Raw genomic sequence first — 17,596 nt, forward strand, 5'->3', positions numbered from 1 at the left:
CACACACAAATACCTTCTCCTCCAACAGAAGTCCCACTCAAACTCCCCTGTTTACAGCTCTGTTTGCTAGCTCCTGTGCTGGTGCCTGACTGGCTGCTACCTTTATAGGACCCCAAGTCAGTGAAGCCCCGCCCCCTAATCAGGGCTCAGCTTCGCTCCGAGCACAAAGCCCCTCCAAGCCTATACACATACAGATACCACCAATACAAAACCAAACACACACAGAAATACCTTCTCCTCCAACAGAACTCCCACTCAAACTCCCCTGTTTACAGCTCTGTTTGCTAGCTCCTGTACCGCTGCAGCTGTCTGTGTCGCTGCCTGACTGTCTGCTCCCTTTATAGGACCCCTCGTCAGTGAAGCCCCGCCCCCTAATCAGGGCTCAGCTTCTCTCCCAGCACAAAGCCCCTCCAAGCCTCTACACATACAGATACCAACAATACAAAACCAAACACACACACAAATACCTTCTCCTCCAACAGAACTCCCACTCAAACTCCCCTGTTTACAGCTCTGTTTGCTAGCTCCTGTACCGCTGCAGCTGTCTGTGCAGCTGCCTGACTGGCTGCTCCCTTTATAGGACCCCTAGTCAGTGAAGCCCCGCCCCCTAATCAGGGCTCAGCTTCTCTCGCAGCACAAAGCCCCTACACATACAGATACCACAAATACAAAACCAAACACACACAAATACCTTCTCCTCCAACAGAACTCCCAATCAAACTCCCCTGTTTACAGCTCTGTTTGCTAGCTCCTGTGCCGCTGCAGGTGTCCGTGCCGCCGCCTGACTGGCTGCTCCCTTTATAGGACCCCTAGTCAGTGAAGCCCCGCCCCCTAATCAGGGCTCAGCTTCTCTCCCAGCACAAAGCCCCTACACATACAGATGCTACTAATACAAAACCAAACACACACACAAATGCCTTCTCCTCCAACAGAACTCCCACTCAGACTCCCCTGTTTACAGCTCTGTTTGCTAGCTCCTGTGCCGCTGCCTGACTGGCTGCTACCTTTATAGGACCCCTAGTCAGTGAAGCCCCGCCCCCTAATCAGGGCTCAGATTCTCTCCCAGCACAAAGCCTCTACTCATACAGGTACTACCAATACAAAACCAAACACACACAAATACCTTCTCCTCCAACAGAAGTCCCTCTCAAACTCCCCTGTTTACAGCTCAGTTTGCTAGCTCCTGTTCCGCTGCAGCTGTCTGTGCCCCTGCCTGACTGGCTGCTCCCTTTATAGGACCCGTAGTCAGTGAAGCCCCGCCCCCTAATCAGGGCTCAGCTTTTCTCCCAGCACAAAGCCCCTACACATACAGATACTACCAATACAAAACCAAACACACACAAATGCCTTCTCCTCCAACAGAAGTCCCACTCAGACTCCCCTGTTTACAGTTCTGTTTGCTAGCTCCTGTGCCGCTGCCTGACTGGCTGCTACCTTTATAGGAACCCTAGTCAGTGAAGCCCCGCCCCCTAATCAGGGCTCAGCTTCTCTCCCAGCACAAAGCCCCTCCAAGCCTCTACACATACAGATACTACCAATACAATACCAAACACACACACAAATACCTTCTCCTCCAACAGAAGTCCCACTCAAACTCCCCTGTTTACAGCTCTGTTTGCTAGCTCCTGTTCCGCTGCAGCTGTCTGTGTTGCTGCCTGACTGGCTGCTCCCTTTATAGGACCCCTCGTCAGTGCAGCCCCGCCCCCTAATCAGGGCTCAGCTTCTCTCCCAGCACAAGGCCCCTACACATACAGATACTACCAATACAAAACCAAACACACACAAGTACCTTCTCCTCCAACAGAACTCCCTCTCTAACTCCCCTGTTTACAGCTCAGTTTGCTAGCTCCTGTTCCACTGCAGCTGTCTGTGCCCCTGCCTGACTGGCTGCTCCCTTTATAGGACCCGTAGTCAGTGAAGCCCCGCCCCCTAATCAGGGCTCAGCTTTTCTCCCAGCACAAAGCCCCTACACATACAGATACTACCAATACAAAACCAAACACACACAAATACCTTCTCCTCCAACAGAAGTCCCACTCAAACTCCCCTGTTTACAGCTCTGTTTGCTAGCTCCTGTGCCGCTGCCTGAGTGGCTGCTTCCTTTATAGGAACCCTAGTCAGTGAAGCCCCGGCCCCTAATCAGGGCTCAGCTTCTCTCCCAGCACAAAGCCCCTCCAAGACTCTACACATACAGATACTACCAATACAAAACCAAACACACACAAATACCTTCTCCTCCAACAGAACTCCCTCTCAAACTCCCCTGTTTACAGCTCAGTTTTGTAGCTCCTGTTCCGCTGCAGCTGTCTGTGCCCCTGCCTGACTGGCTGCTCCCTTTATAGGACCCCTAGTCAGTGAAGCCCCGCCCCCTAATCAGGGCTCAGCTTCGCTCCCAGCACAAAGCCCCTCCAAGCCTCTACACATACAGATACTACCAATACAATACCAAACACACACACAAATACCTTCTCCTCCAACAGAAGTCCCACTCAAACTCCCCTGTTTACAGCTCTGTTTGCTAGCTCCTGTGCTGCTGCCTGACTGGCTGCTACCTTTATAGGACCCCAAGTCAGTGAAGCCCCGCCCCCTAATCAGGGCTCAGCTTCGCTCCGAGCACAAAGCCCCTCCAAGCCTATACACATACAGATACCACCAATACAAAACCAAACACACACAGAAATACCTTCTCTTCCAACAGAACTCCCACTCAAACTCCCCTGTTTACAGCTCTGTTTGCTAGCTCCTGTACCGCTGCAGCTGTCTGTGTCGCTGCCTGACTGTCTGCTCCCTTTATAGGACCCCTCGTCAGTGAAGCCCCGCCCCCTAATCAGGGCTCAGCTTCTCTCCCAGCACAAAGCCCCTCCAAGCCTCTACACATACAGATACCAACAATACAAAACCAAACACACACACAAATACCTTCTCCTCCAACAGAACTCCCACTCAAACTCCCCTGTTTACAGCTCTGTTTGCTAGCTCCTGTACCGCTGCAGCTGTCTGTGCAGCTGCCTGACTGGCTGCTCCCTTTATAGGACCCCTAGTCAGTGAAGCCCCGCCCCCTAATCAGGGCTCAGCTTCTCTCCCAGCACAAAGCCCCTCCAAGCCTCTACACATACAGATACCAACAATACAAAACCAAACACACACACAAATACCTTCTCCTCCAACAGAACTCCCACTCAAACTCCCCTGTTTACAGCTCTGTTTGCTAGCTCCTGTGCCGCTGCAGGTGTCCGTGCCGCCGCCTGACTGGCTGCTCCCTTTATAGGACCCCTAGTCAGTGAAGCCCCGCCCCCTAATCAGGGCTCAGCTTCTCTCCCAGCACAAAGCCCCTACACATACAGATGCTACTAATACAAAACCAAACACACACACAAATGCCTTCTCCTCCAACAGAACTCCCACTCAGACTCCCCTGTTTACAGCTCTGTTTGCTAGCTCCTGTGCCGCTGCCTGACTGGCTGCTACCTTTATAGGACCCCTAGTCAGTGAAGCCCCGCCCCCTAATCAGGGCTCAGATTCTCTCCCAGCACAAAGCCTCTACTCATACAGATACTACCAATACAAAACCAAACACACACAAATACCTTCTCTTCCAACAGAAGTCCCACTCAGACTCCCCTGTTTACAGTTCTGTTTGCTAGCTCCTGTGCCGCTGCCTGACTGGCTGCTACCTTTATAGGAACCCTAGTCAGTGAAGCCCCGCCCCCTAATCAGGGCTCAGCTTCTCTCCCAGCACAAAGCCCCTCCAAGCCTCTACACATACAGATACTACCAATACAAAACCAAACACACACAAATACCTTCTCCTCCAACAGAAGTCCCACTCAAACTCCCCTGTTTACAGCTCTGTTTGCTAGCTCCTGTGCCGCTGCCTGACTGGCTGCTACCTTTATAGGACCCCTAGTCAGTGAAGCCCCGCCCCCTAATCAGGGCTCAGCTTCGCTCCCAGCACAAACCCCCTCCAAGCCTCTACTCATACAGATACTACCAATACAATACCAAACACACACACAAATACCTTCTCCTCCAACAGAAGTCCCACTCAAACTCCCCTGTTTACAGCTCTGTTTGCTAGCTCCTGTTCCGCTGCAGCTGTCTGTGTTGCTGCCTGACTGGCTGCTCCCTTTATAGGACCCCTCGTCAGTGCAGCCCCGCCCCCTAATCAGGGCTCAGCTTCTCTCCCAGCACAAGGCCCCTACACATACAGATACTACCAATACAAAACCAAACACACACAAGTACCTTCTCCTCCAACAGAACTCCCTCTCAAACTCCCCTGTTTACAGCTCAGTTTTGTAGCTCCTGTTCCGCTGCAGCTGTCTGTGCCCCTGCCTGACTGGCTGCTCCCTTTATAGGACCCCTAGTCAGTGAAGCCCCGCCCCCTAATCAGGGCTCAGCTTCGCTCCCAGCACAAAGCCCCTCCAAGCCTCTACACATACAGATACTACCAATACAATACCAAACACACACACAAATACCTTCTCCTCCAACAGAAGTCCCACTCAAACTCCCCTGTTTACAGCTCTGTTTGCTAGCTCCTGTACCGCTGCAGCTGTCTGTGTCGCTGCCTGACTGTCTGCTCCCTTTATAGGACCCCTCGTCAGTGAAGCCCCGCCCCCTAATCAGGGCTCAGCTTCTCTCCCAGCACAAAGCCCCTCCAAGCCGATACACATACAGATACCACCAATACAAAACCAAACACACACAGAAATACCTTCTCTTCCAACAGAACTCCCACTCAAACTCCCCTGTTTACAGCTCTGTTTGCTAGCTCCTGTACCGCTGCAGCTGTCTGTGTCGCTGCCTGACTGTCTGCTCCCTTTATAGGACCCCTCGTCAGTGAAGCCCCGCCCCCTAATCAGGGCTCAGCTTCTCTCCCAGCACAAAGCCCCTCCAAGCCTCTACACATACAGATACCAACAATACAAAACCAAACACACACACAAATACCTTCTCCTCCAACAGAACTCCCACTCAAACTCCCCTGTTTACAGCTCTGTTTGCTAGCTCCTGTACCGCTGCAGCTGTCTGTGCAGCTGCCTGACTGGCTGCTCCCTTTATAGGACCCCTCGTCAGTGAAGCCCCGCCCCCTAATCAGGGCTCAGCTTCTCTCGCAGCACAAAGCCCCTACACATACAGATACCACCAATACAAAACCAAACACACACAAATACCTTCTCCTCCAACAGAACTCCCAATCAAACTCCCCTGTTTACAGCTCTGTTTGCTAGCTCCTGTGCCGCTGCAGGTGTCCGTGCCGCCGCCTGACTGGCTGCTCCCTTTATAGGACCCCTAGTCAGTGAAGCCCCGCCCCCTAATCAGGGCTCAGCTTCTCTCCCAGCACAAAGCCCCTACACATACAGATACTACCAATACAAAACCAAACACACACAAATGCCTTCTCCTCCAACAGAAGTCCCACTCAGACTCCCCTGTTTACAGTTCTGTTTGCTAGCTCCTGTGCCGCTGCCTGACTGGCTGCTACCTTTATAGGAACCCTAGTCAGTGAAGCCCCCCCCCCCTAATCAGGGCTCAGCTTCTCTCCCAGCACAAAGCCCCTCCAAGCCTCTACACATACAGATACTACCAATACAAAACCGAACACACACACAAATACCTTCTCCTCCAACAGAAGTCCCACTCAAACTCCCCTGTTTACAGCTCTGTTTGCTAGCTCCTGTTCCGCTGCAGCTGTCTGTGTTGCTGCCTGACTGGCTGCTCCCTTTATAGGACCCCTCGTCAGTGCAGCCCCGCCCCCTAATCAGGGCTCAGCTTCTCTCCCAGCACAAGGCCCCTACACATACAGATACTACCAATACAAAACCAAACACACACAAACACCTTCTCCTCCAACAGAACTCCCACTCATACTCCCCTGTTTAGAGCTCTGTTTGCTAGCTCCTGTGCCGCTGCCTGACTGGCTGCTATCTTTCTAGGACCCCTAGTCAGTGAAGCCCCGCCCCCTAATCAGGGCTCAGCTTTTCTCCCAGCACAAAGACCCTACACATACAGATACTACCAATACAAAACCAAACACACACAAATACCTTCTCTTCCAACAGAACTCCCACTCAAACTCCCGTTTACAGCTCTGTTTGCTAGCTCCTGTACCGCTGCAGCTGTCTGTGTCGCTGCCTGACTGTCTGCTACCTTTATAGGACCCCTAGTCAGTGAAGCCCCGCCCCCTAATCAGGGCTCAGATTCTCTCCCAGCACAAAGCCTCTACTCATACAGATACTACCAATACAAAACCAAACACACACAAGTACCTTCTCCTCCAACAGAACTCCCTCTCTAACTCCCCTGTTGACAGCTCAGTTTGCTAGCTCCTGTTCCGCTGCAGCTGTCTGTGCCCCTGCCTGACTGGCTGCTCCCTTTATAGGACCCGTAGTCAGTGAAGCCCCGCCCCCTAATCAGGGCTCAGCTTTTCTCCCAGCACAAAGCCCCTACACATACAGATACTACCAATACAAAACCAAACACACACAAATACCTTCTCCTCCAACAGAAGTCCCACTCAAACTCCCCTGTTTACAGCTCTGTTTGCTAGCTCCTGTGCCGCTGCCTGAGTGGCTGCTTCCTCTATAGGAACCCTAGTCAGTGAAGCCCCGGCCCCTAATCAGGGCTCAGCCTCTCTCCCAGCACAAAGCCCCTCCAAGACTCTACACATACAGATACTACCAATACAAAACCAAACACACACAAATACCTTCTCCTCCAACAGAACTCCCTCTCAAACTCCCCTGTTTACAGCTCAGTTTTGTAGCTCCTGTTCCGCTGCAGATGTCTGTGCCCCTGCCTGACTGGCTGCTCCCTTTATAGGACCCCTAGTCAGTGAAGCCCCGGCCCCTAATCAGGGCTCAGCTTCGCTCCCAGCACAAAGCCCCTCCAAGCCTCTACACATACAGATACTACCAATACAATACCAAACACACACACAAATACCTTCTCCTCCAACAGAAGTCCCACTCAAACTCCCCTGTTTACAGCTCTGTTTGCTAGCTCCTGTGCTGGTGCCTGACTGGCTGCTACCTTTATAGGACCCCAAGTCAGTGAAGCCCCGCCCCCTAATCAGGGCTCAGCTTCGCTCCGAGCACAAAGCCCCTCCAAGCCTATACACATACAGATACCACCAATACAAAACCAAACACACACAGAAATACCTTCTCCTCCAACAGAACTCCCACTCAAACTCCCCTGTTTACAGCTCTGTTTGCTAGCTCCTGTACCGCTGCAGCTGTCTGTGTCGCTGCCTGACTGTCTGCTCCCTTTATAGGACCCCTCGTCAGTGAAGCCCCGCCCCCTAATCAGGGCTCAGCTTCTCTCCCAGCACAAAGCCCCTCCAAGCCTCTACACATACAGATACCAACAATACAAAACCAAACACACACACAAATACCTTCTCCTCCAACAGAACTCCCACTCAAACTCCCCTGTTTACAGCTCTGTTTGCTAGCTCCTGTACCGCTGCAGCTGTCTGTGCAGCTGCCTGACTGGCTGCTCCCTTTATAGGACCCCTAGTCAGTGAAGCCCCGCCCCCTAATCAGGGCTCAGCTTCTCTCGCAGCACAAAGCCCCTACACATACAGATACCACAAATACAAAACCAAACACACACAAATACCTTCTCCTCCAACAGAACTCCCAATCAAACTCCCCTGTTTACAGCTCTGTTTGCTAGCTCCTGTGCCGCTGCAGGTGTCCGTGCCGCCGCCTGACTGGCTGCTCCCTTTATAGGACCCCTAGTCAGTGAAGCCCCGCCCCCTAATCAGGGCTCAGCTTCTCTCCCAGCACAAAGCCCCTACACATACAGATGCTACTAATACAAAACCAAACACACACACAAATGCCTTCTCCTCCAACAGAACTCCCACTCAGACTCCCCTGTTTACAGCTCTGTTTGCTAGCTCCTGTGCCGCTGCCTGACTGGCTGCTACCTTTATAGGACCCCTAGTCAGTGAAGCCCCGCCCCCTAATCAGGGCTCAGATTCTCTCCCAGCACAAAGCCTCTACTCATACAGGTACTACCAATACAAAACCAAACACACACAAATACCTTCTCCTCCAACAGAAGTCCCTCTCAAACTCCCCTGTTTACAGCTCAGTTTGCTAGCTCCTGTTCCGCTGCAGCTGTCTGTGCCCCTGCCTGACTGGCTGCTCCCTTTATAGGACCCGTAGTCAGTGAAGCCCCGCCCCCTAATCAGGGCTCAGCTTTTCTCCCAGCACAAAGCCCCTACACATACAGATACTACCAATACAAAACCAAACACACACAAATGCCTTCTCCTCCAACAGAAGTCCCACTCAGACTCCCCTGTTTACAGTTCTGTTTGCTAGCTCCTGTGCCGCTGCCTGACTGGCTGCTACCTTTATAGGAACCCTAGTCAGTGAAGCCCCGCCCCCTAATCAGGGCTCAGCTTCTCTCCCAGCACAAAGCCCCTCCAAGCCTCTACACATACAGATACTACCAATACAATACCAAACACACACACAAATACCTTCTCCTCCAACAGAAGTCCCACTCAAACTCCCCTGTTTACAGCTCTGTTTGCTAGCTCCTGTTCCGCTGCAGCTGTCTGTGTTGCTGCCTGACTGGCTGCTCCCTTTATAGGACCCCTCGTCAGTGCAGCCCCGCCCCCTAATCAGGGCTCAGCTTCTCTCCCAGCACAAGGCCCCTACACATACAGATACTACCAATACAAAACCAAACACACACAAGTACCTTCTCCTCCAACAGAACTCCCTCTCTAACTCCCCTGTTTACAGCTCAGTTTGCTAGCTCCTGTTCCACTGCAGCTGTCTGTGCCCCTGCCTGACTGGCTGCTCCCTTTATAGGACCCGTAGTCAGTGAAGCCCCGCCCCCTAATCAGGGCTCAGCTTTTCTCCCAGCACAAAGCCCCTACACATACAGATACTACCAATACAAAACCAAACACACACAAATACCTTCTCCTCCAACAGAAGTCCCACTCAAACTCCCCTGTTTACAGCTCTGTTTGCTAGCTCCTGTGCCGCTGCCTGAGTGGCTGCTTCCTTTATAGGAACCCTAGTCAGTGAAGCCCCGGCCCCTAATCAGGGCTCAGCTTCTCTCCCAGCACAAAGCCCCTCCAAGACTCTACACATACAGATACTACCAATACAAAACCAAACACACACAAATACCTTCTCCTCCAACAGAACTCCCTCTCAAACTCCCCTGTTTACAGCTCAGTTTTGTAGCTCCTGTTCCGCTGCAGCTGTCTGTGCCCCTGCCTGACTGGCTGCTCCCTTTATAGGACCCCTAGTCAGTGAAGCCCCGCCCCCTAATCAGGGCTCAGCTTCGCTCCCAGCACAAAGCCCCTCCAAGCCTCTACACATACAGATACTACCAATACAATACCAAACACACACACAAATACCTTCTCCTCCAACAGAAGTCCCACTCAAACTCCCCTGTTTACAGCTCTGTTTGCTAGCTCCTGTGCTGCTGCCTGACTGGCTGCTACCTTTATAGGACCCCAAGTCAGTGAAGCCCCGCCCCCTAATCAGGGCTCAGCTTCGCTCCGAGCACAAAGCCCCTCCAAGCCTATACACATACAGATACCACCAATACAAAACCAAACACACACAGAAATACCTTCTCTTCCAACAGAACTCCCACTCAAACTCCCCTGTTTACAGCTCTGTTTGCTAGCTCCTGTACCGCTGCAGCTGTCTGTGTCGCTGCCTGACTGTCTGCTCCCTTTATAGGACCCCTCGTCAGTGAAGCCCCGCCCCCTAATCAGGGCTCAGCTTCTCTCCCAGCACAAAGCCCCTCCAAGCCTCTACACATACAGATACCAACAATACAAAACCAAACACACACACAAATACCTTCTCCTCCAACAGAACTCCCACTCAAACTCCCCTGTTTACAGCTCTGTTTGCTAGCTCCTGTACCGCTGCAGCTGTCTGTGCAGCTGCCTGACTGGCTGCTCCCTTTATAGGACCCCTAGTCAGTGAAGCCCCGCCCCCTAATCAGGGCTCAGCTTCTCTCCCAGCACAAAGCCCCTCCAAGCCTCTACACATACAGATACCAACAATACAAAACCAAACACACACACAAATACCTTCTCCTCCAACAGAACTCCCACTCAAACTCCCCTGTTTACAGCTCTGTTTGCTAGCTCCTGTGCCGCTGCAGGTGTCCGTGCCGCCGCCTGACTGGCTGCTCCCTTTATAGGACCCCTAGTCAGTGAAGCCCCGCCCCCTAATCAGGGCTCAGCTTCTCTCCCAGCACAAAGCCCCTACACATACAGATGCTACTAATACAAAACCAAACACACACACAAATGCCTTCTCCTCCAACAGAACTCCCACTCAGACTCCCCTGTTTACAGCTCTGTTTGCTAGCTCCTGTGCCGCTGCCTGACTGGCTGCTACCTTTATAGGACCCCTAGTCAGTGAAGCCCCGCCCCCTAATCAGGGCTCAGATTCTCTCCCAGCACAAAGCCTCTACTCATACAGATACTACCAATACAAAACCAAACACACACAAATACCTTCTCTTCCAACAGAACTCCCTCTCAAACTCCCCTGTTTACAGCTCAGTTTGCTAGCTCCTGTTCCGCTGCAGCTGTCTGTGCCCCTGCCTGACTGGCTGCTCCCTTTATAGGACCCGTAGTCAGTGAAGCCCCGCCCCCTAATCAGGGCTCAGCTTTTCTCCCAGCACAAAGCCCCTACACATACAGATACTACCAATACAAAACCAAACACACACAAATGCCTTCTCCTCCAACAGAAGTCCCACTCAGACTCCCCTGTTTACAGTTCTGTTTGCTAGCTCCTGTGCCGCTGCCTGACTGGCTGCTACCTTTATAGGAACCCTAGTCAGTGAAGCCCCGCCCCCTAATCAGGGCTCAGCTTCTCTCCCAGCACAAAGCCCCTCCAAGCCTCTACACATACAGATACTACCAATACAAAACCAAACACACACAAATACCTTCTCCTCCAACAGAAGTCCCACTCAAACTCCCCTGTTTACAGCTCTGTTTGCTAGCTCCTGTGCCGCTGCCTGACTGGCTGCTACCTTTATAGGACCCCTAGTCAGTGAAGCCCCGCCCCCTAATCAGGGCTCAGCTTCGCTCCCAGCACAAACCCCCTCCAAGCCTCTACTCATACAGATACTACCAATACAATACCAAACACACACACAAATACCTTCTCCTCCAACAGAAGTCCCACTCAAACTCCCCTGTTTACAGCTCTGTTTGCTAGCTCCTGTTCCGCTGCAGCTGTCTGTGTTGCTGCCTGACTGGCTGCTCCCTTTATAGGACCCCTCGTCAGTGCAGCCCCGCCCCCTAATCAGGGCTCAGCTTCTCTCCCAGCACAAGGCCCCTACACATACAGATACTACCAATACAAAACCAAACACACACAAGTACCTTCTCCTCCAACAGAACTCCCTCTCAAACTCCCCTGTTTACAGCTCAGTTTTGTAGCTCCTGTTCCGCTGCAGCTGTCTGTGCCCCTGCCTGACTGGCTGCTCCCTTTATAGGACCCCTAGTCAGTGAAGCCCCGCCCCCTAATCAGGGCTCAGCTTCGCTCCCAGCACAAAGCCCCTCCAAGCCTCTACACATACAGATACCACCAATACAAAACCAAACACACACAGAAATACCTTCTCTTCCAACAGAACTCCCACTCAAACTCCCCTGTTTACAGCTCTGTTTGCTAGCTCCTGTACCGCTGCAGCTGTCTGTGTCGCTGCCTGACTGTCTGCTCCCTTTATAGGACCCCTCGTCAGTGAAGCCCCGCCCCCTAATCAGGGCTCAGCTTCTCTCCCAGCACAAAGCCCCTCCAAGCCTCTACACATACAGATACCAACAATACAAAACCAAACACACACACAAATACCTTCTCCTCCAACAGAACTCCCACTCAAACTCCCCTGTTTACAGCTCTGTTTGCTAGCTCCTGTACCGCTGCAGCTGTCTGTGCAGCTGCCTGACTGGCTGCTCCCTTTATAGGACCCCTAGTCAGTGAAGCCCCGCCCCCTAATCAGGGCTCAGCTTCTCTCGCAGCACAAAGCCCCTACACATACAGATACCACCAATACAAAACCAAACACACACAAATACCTTCTCCTCCAACAGAACTCCCAATCAAACTCCCCTGTTTACAGCTCTGTTTGCTAGCTCCTGTGCCGCTGCAGGTGTCCGTGCCGCCGCCTGACTGGCTGCTCCCTTTATAGGACCCCTAGTCAGTGAAGCCCCGCCCCCTAATCAGGGCTCAGCTTCTCTCCCAGCACAAAGCCCCTACACATACAGATACTACCAATACAAAACCAAACACACACAAATGCCTTCTTCTCCAACAGAAGTCCCACTCAGACTCCCCTGTTTACAGTTCTGTTTGCTAGCTCCTGTGCCGCTGCCTGACTGGCTGCTACCTTTATAGGAACCCTAGTCAGTGAAGCCCCCCCCCCCTAATCAGGGCTCAGCTTCTCTCCCAGCACAAAGCCCCTCCAAGCCTCTACACATACAGATACTACCAATACAAAACCAAACACACACACAAATACCTTCTCCTCCAACAGAAGTCCCACTCAAACTCCCCTGTTTACAGCTCTGTTTGCTAGCTCCTGTTCCGCTGCAGCTGTCTGTGTTGCTGCCTGACTGGCTGCTCCCTTTATAGGACCCCTCGTCAGTGCAGCCCCGCCCCCTAATCAGGGCTCAGCTTCTCTCCCAGCACAAGGCCCCTACACATACAGATACTACCAATACAAAACCAAACACACACAAACACCTTCTCCTCCAACAGAACTCCCACTCATACTCCCCTGTTTAGAGCTCTGTTTGCTAGCTCCTGTGCCGCTGCCTGACTGGCTGCTATCTTTCTAGGACCCCTAGTCAGTGAAGCCCCGCCCCCTAATCAGGGCTCAGCTTTTCTCCCAGCACAAAGACCCTACACATACAGATACTACCAATACAAAACCAAACACACACAAATACCTTCTCTTCCAACAGAACTCCCACTCAAACTCCCCTGTTTACAGCTCTGTTTGCTAGCTCCTGTACCGCTGCAGCTGTCTGTGCCGCTGCCTGACTGGCTGCTACCTTTATAGGACCCCAAGTCAGTGAAGCCCCGCCCCCTAATCAGGGCTCAGCTTCTCTCCCAGCACAAAGCCCCTCCAAGCCTCTACACATACAGATACCAACAATACAAAACCAAACACACACAAATACCTTCTCCTCCAACAGAACTCCCAATCAAACTCCCCTGTTTACAGCTCTGTTTGCTAGCTCCTGTGCCGCTGCAGCTGTCCGTGCCGCCGCCTGACTGGCTGCTCCCTTTATAGGACCCCTAGTCAGTGAAGCCCCGCCCCCTAATCAGGGCTCAGCTTCTCTCCCAGCACAAAGCCCCTACACATACAGATGCTACTAATACAAAACCAAACACACACACAAATGCCTTCTCCTTGAACAGAACTCCCACTCAAACTCCCCTGTTTACAGCTCTGTTTGCTAGCTCCTGTGCCCCTGGAGCTGTCTGTGACGCTGCCTGACTGGCTGCTACAATCATAGGACCCCTAGTCAGCGAAGCCCCGCCCCCTAATCAGGGCTCAGCTTCTCTCCCAGCACAAAGCCCCTCCAAGCCTCTACAAATACAGATACCACCAATACAAAACCAAACACACACACAAATACCTTCTCCTTGAACAGAACTCCCACTCAAACTCCCCTGTTTACAGCTCTATTTGCTAGCTCCTGTGCCGCTGCAGCTGTCTGTTCCCCTGCCTGACTGGCTGCTCCCTTTATAGGACCCCTAGTCAGTGAAGCCCCGCCCCCTAATCAGGGCTCAGCTTTTCTCCCAGCACAAAGCCCCTACACATACAGATACTACCAATACAAAACCAAACACACACAAATACCTTCTCCTCCAACAGAACTCCCACTCAAACTCCCCTGTTTACAGCTCTGTTTGCTAGCTCCTGTACCGCTGCAGCTGTCTGTGCCGCTGCCTGACTGGCTGCTACCTTTATAGGACCCCAAGTCAGTGAAGCCCCGCCCCCTAATCAGGGCTCAGCTTCTCTCGCAGCACAAAGCCCCTCCAAGCCTCTACACATACAGATACCAACAATACAAAACCAAACACACACAAATACCTTCTCCTCCAACAGAACTCCCAATCAAACTCCCCTGTTTACAGCTCTGTTTGCTAGCTCCTGTGCCGCTGCAGCTGTCCGTGCCGCCGCCTGACTGGCTGCTCCCTTTATAGGACCCCTAGTCAGTGAAGCCCCGCCCCCTAATCAGGGCTCAGCTTCTCTCCCAGCACAAAGCCCCTACACATACAGATGCTACTAATACAAAACCAAACACACACACAAATGCCTTCTCCTCCAACAGAACTCCCACTCAGACTCCCCTGTTTACAGCTCTGTTTGCTAGCTCCTGTGCCGCTGCCTGACTGGCTGCTACCTTTATAGGACCCCTAGTCAGTGAAGCCCCGCCCCCTAATCAGGGCTCAGATTCTCTCCCAGCACAAAGCCTCTACTCATACAGATACTACCAATACAAAACCAAACACACACAAATACCTTCTCTTCCAACAGAACTCCCTCTCAAACTCCCCTGTTTACAGCTCAGTTTTGTAGCTCCTGTTCCGCTGCAGCTGTCTGTGCCCCTGCCTGACTGGCTGCTCCCTTTATAGGACCCCTAGTCAGTGAAGCCCCGCCCCCTAATCAGGGCTCAGCTTCGCTCCCAGCACAAAGCCCCTCCAAGCCTCTACACATACAGATACTACCAATACAATACCAAACACACACACAAATACCTTCTCCTCCAACAGAAGTCCCACTCAAACTCCCCTGTTTACAGCTCTGTTTGCTAGCTCCTGTGCTGCTGCCTGACTGGCTGCTACCTTTATAGGACCCCAAGTCAGTGAAGCCCCGCCCCCTAATCAGGGCTCAGCTTCGCTCCGAGCACAAAGCCCCTCCAAGCCGATACACATACAGATACCACCAATACAAAACCAAACACACACAGAAATACCTTCTCTTCCAACAGAACTCCCACTCAAACTCCCCTGTTTACAGCTCTGTTTGCTAGCTCCTGTACCGCTGCAGCTGTCTGTGTCGCTGCCTGACTGTCTGCTCCCTTTATAGGACCCCTCGTCAGTGAAGCCCCGCCCCCTAATCAGGGCTCAGCTTCTCTCCCAGCACAAAGCCCCTCCAAGCCTCTACACATACAGATACCAACAATACAAAACCAAACACACACACAAATACCTTCTCCTCCAACAGAACTCCCACTCAAACTCCCCTGTTTACAGCTCTGTTTGCTAGCTCCTGTACCGCTGCAGCTGTCTGTGCAGCTGCCTGACTGGCTGCTCCCTTTATAGGACCCCTAGTCAGTGAAGCCCCGCCCCCTAATCAGGGCTCAGCTTCTCTCGCAGCACAAAGCCCCTACACATACAGATACCACCAATACAAAACCAAACACACACAAATACCTTCTCCTCCAACAGAACTCCCAATCAAACTCCCCTGTTTACAGCTCTGTTTGCTAGCTCCTGTGCCGCTGCAGGTGTCCGTGCCGCCGCCTGACTGGCTGCTCCCTTTATAGGACCCCCAGTCAGTGAAGCCCCGCCCCCTAATCAGGGCTCAGCTTCTCTCCCAGCACAAAGCCCCTACACATACAGATACTACCAATACAAAACCAAACACACACAAATGCCTTCTCCTCCAACAGAAGTCCCACTCAGACTCCCCTGTTTACAGTTCTGTTTGCTAGCTCCTGTGCCGCTGCCTGACTGGCTGCTACCTTTATAGGAACCCTAGTCAGTGAAGCCCCGCCCCCTAATCAGGGCTCAGCTTCTCTCCCAGCACAAAGCCCCTCCAAGCCTCTACACATACAGATACTACCAATACAAAACCAAACACACACACAAATACCTTCTCCTCCAACAGAAGTCCCACTCAAACTCCCCTGTTTACAGCTCTGTTTGCTAGCTCCTGTTCCGCTGCAGCTGTCTGTGTTGCTGCCTGACTGGCTGCTCCCTTTATAGGACCCCTCGTCAGTGCAGCCCCGCCCCCTAATCAGGGCTCAGCTTCTCTCCCAGCACAAGGCCCCTACACATACAGATACTACCAATACAAAACCAAACACACACAAACACCTTCTCCTCCAACAGAACTCCCACTCATACTCCCCTGTTTAGAGCTCTGTTTGCTAGCTCCTGTGCCGCTGCCTGACTGGCTGCTATCTTTCTAGGACCCCTAGTCAGTGAAGCCCCGCCCCCTAATCAGGGCTCAGCTTCTCTCCCAGCACAAAGCCCCTCCAAGCCTCTACACATACAGATACCAACAATACAAAACCAAACACACACACAAATACCTTCTCCTCCAACAGAACTCCCACTCAAACTCCCCTGTTTACAGCTCTGTTTGCTAGCTCCTGTACCGCTGCAGCTGTCTGTGCAGCTGTCTGACTGGCTGCTCCCTTTATAGGACCCCTAGTCAGTGGAGCCCCGCCCCCTAATCAGGGCTCAGCTTCTCTCGGAGCACAAAGCCCCTACACATACAGATACCACCAACACAAAACCAAACACACACAAATACCTTCTCCTTGAACAGAACTCCCACTCAAACTCCCCTGTTTACAGCTCTGTTTGCTAGCTCCTGTGCCCCTGGAGCTGTCTGTGACGCTGCCTGACTGGCTGCTACAATCATAGGACCCCTAGTCAGCGAAGCCCCGCCCCCGAATCAGGGCTCAGCTTCTCTCCCAGCACAAAGCCCCTCCAAGCCTCTACAAATACAGATACCACCAATACAAAACCAAACACACACACAAATACCTTCTCCTTGAACAGAACTCCCGCTCAAACTCCCCTGTTTACAGCTCTATTTGCTAGCTCCTGTGCCGCTGCAGCTGTCTGTTCCCCTGCCTGACTGGCTGCTCCCTTTATAGGACCCCTAGTCAGTGAAGCCCCGCCCCCTAATCAGGGCTCAGCTTTTCTCCCAGCACAAAGCCCCTACACATACAGATACTACCAATACAAAACCAAACACACACAAATACCTTCTCCTCCAACAGAACTCCCACTCAAACTCCCCTGTTTACAGCTCTGTTTGCTAGCTCCTGTGCTGCTGCCTGACTGGCTGCTACCTTTATAGGACCCCTTGTCAGTGAAGCCCCGCCCCCTAATCACGGCTCAGCTTTTCTCCCAGCACAAAGCCCCTACACATACAGATACTGCCAATACAATACCAAACACACACACAAACACCTTCTCCTCCAACAGAACTCCCACTCATACTCCCCTGTTTAGAGCTCTGTTTGCTAGCTCCTGTGTCGCTGCCTGACTGGCTGCTCCCTTTATAGGACCCCTCGTCAGTGAAGCCCCGCCCCCTAATCAGGGCTCAGCTTCTCTCGCAGCACAAAGCCCCTCCAAGCCTCTACACATACAGATACCAACAATACAAAACCAAACACACACAAATACCTTCTCCTCCAACAGAACTCCCAATCAAACTCCCCTGTTTACAGCTCTGTTTGCTAGCTCCTGTGCCGCTGCAGCTGTCCGTGCCGCCGCCTGACTGGCTGCTCCCTTTATAGGACCCCTAGTCAGTGAAG

The sequence above is a fragment of the Lepidochelys kempii genome, chromosome 17, assembly GCF_965140265.1.
Source record: "Lepidochelys kempii isolate rLepKem1 chromosome 17, rLepKem1.hap2, whole genome shotgun sequence".
NCBI lineage: Eukaryota > Metazoa > Chordata > Testudines > Cheloniidae > Lepidochelys > Lepidochelys kempii.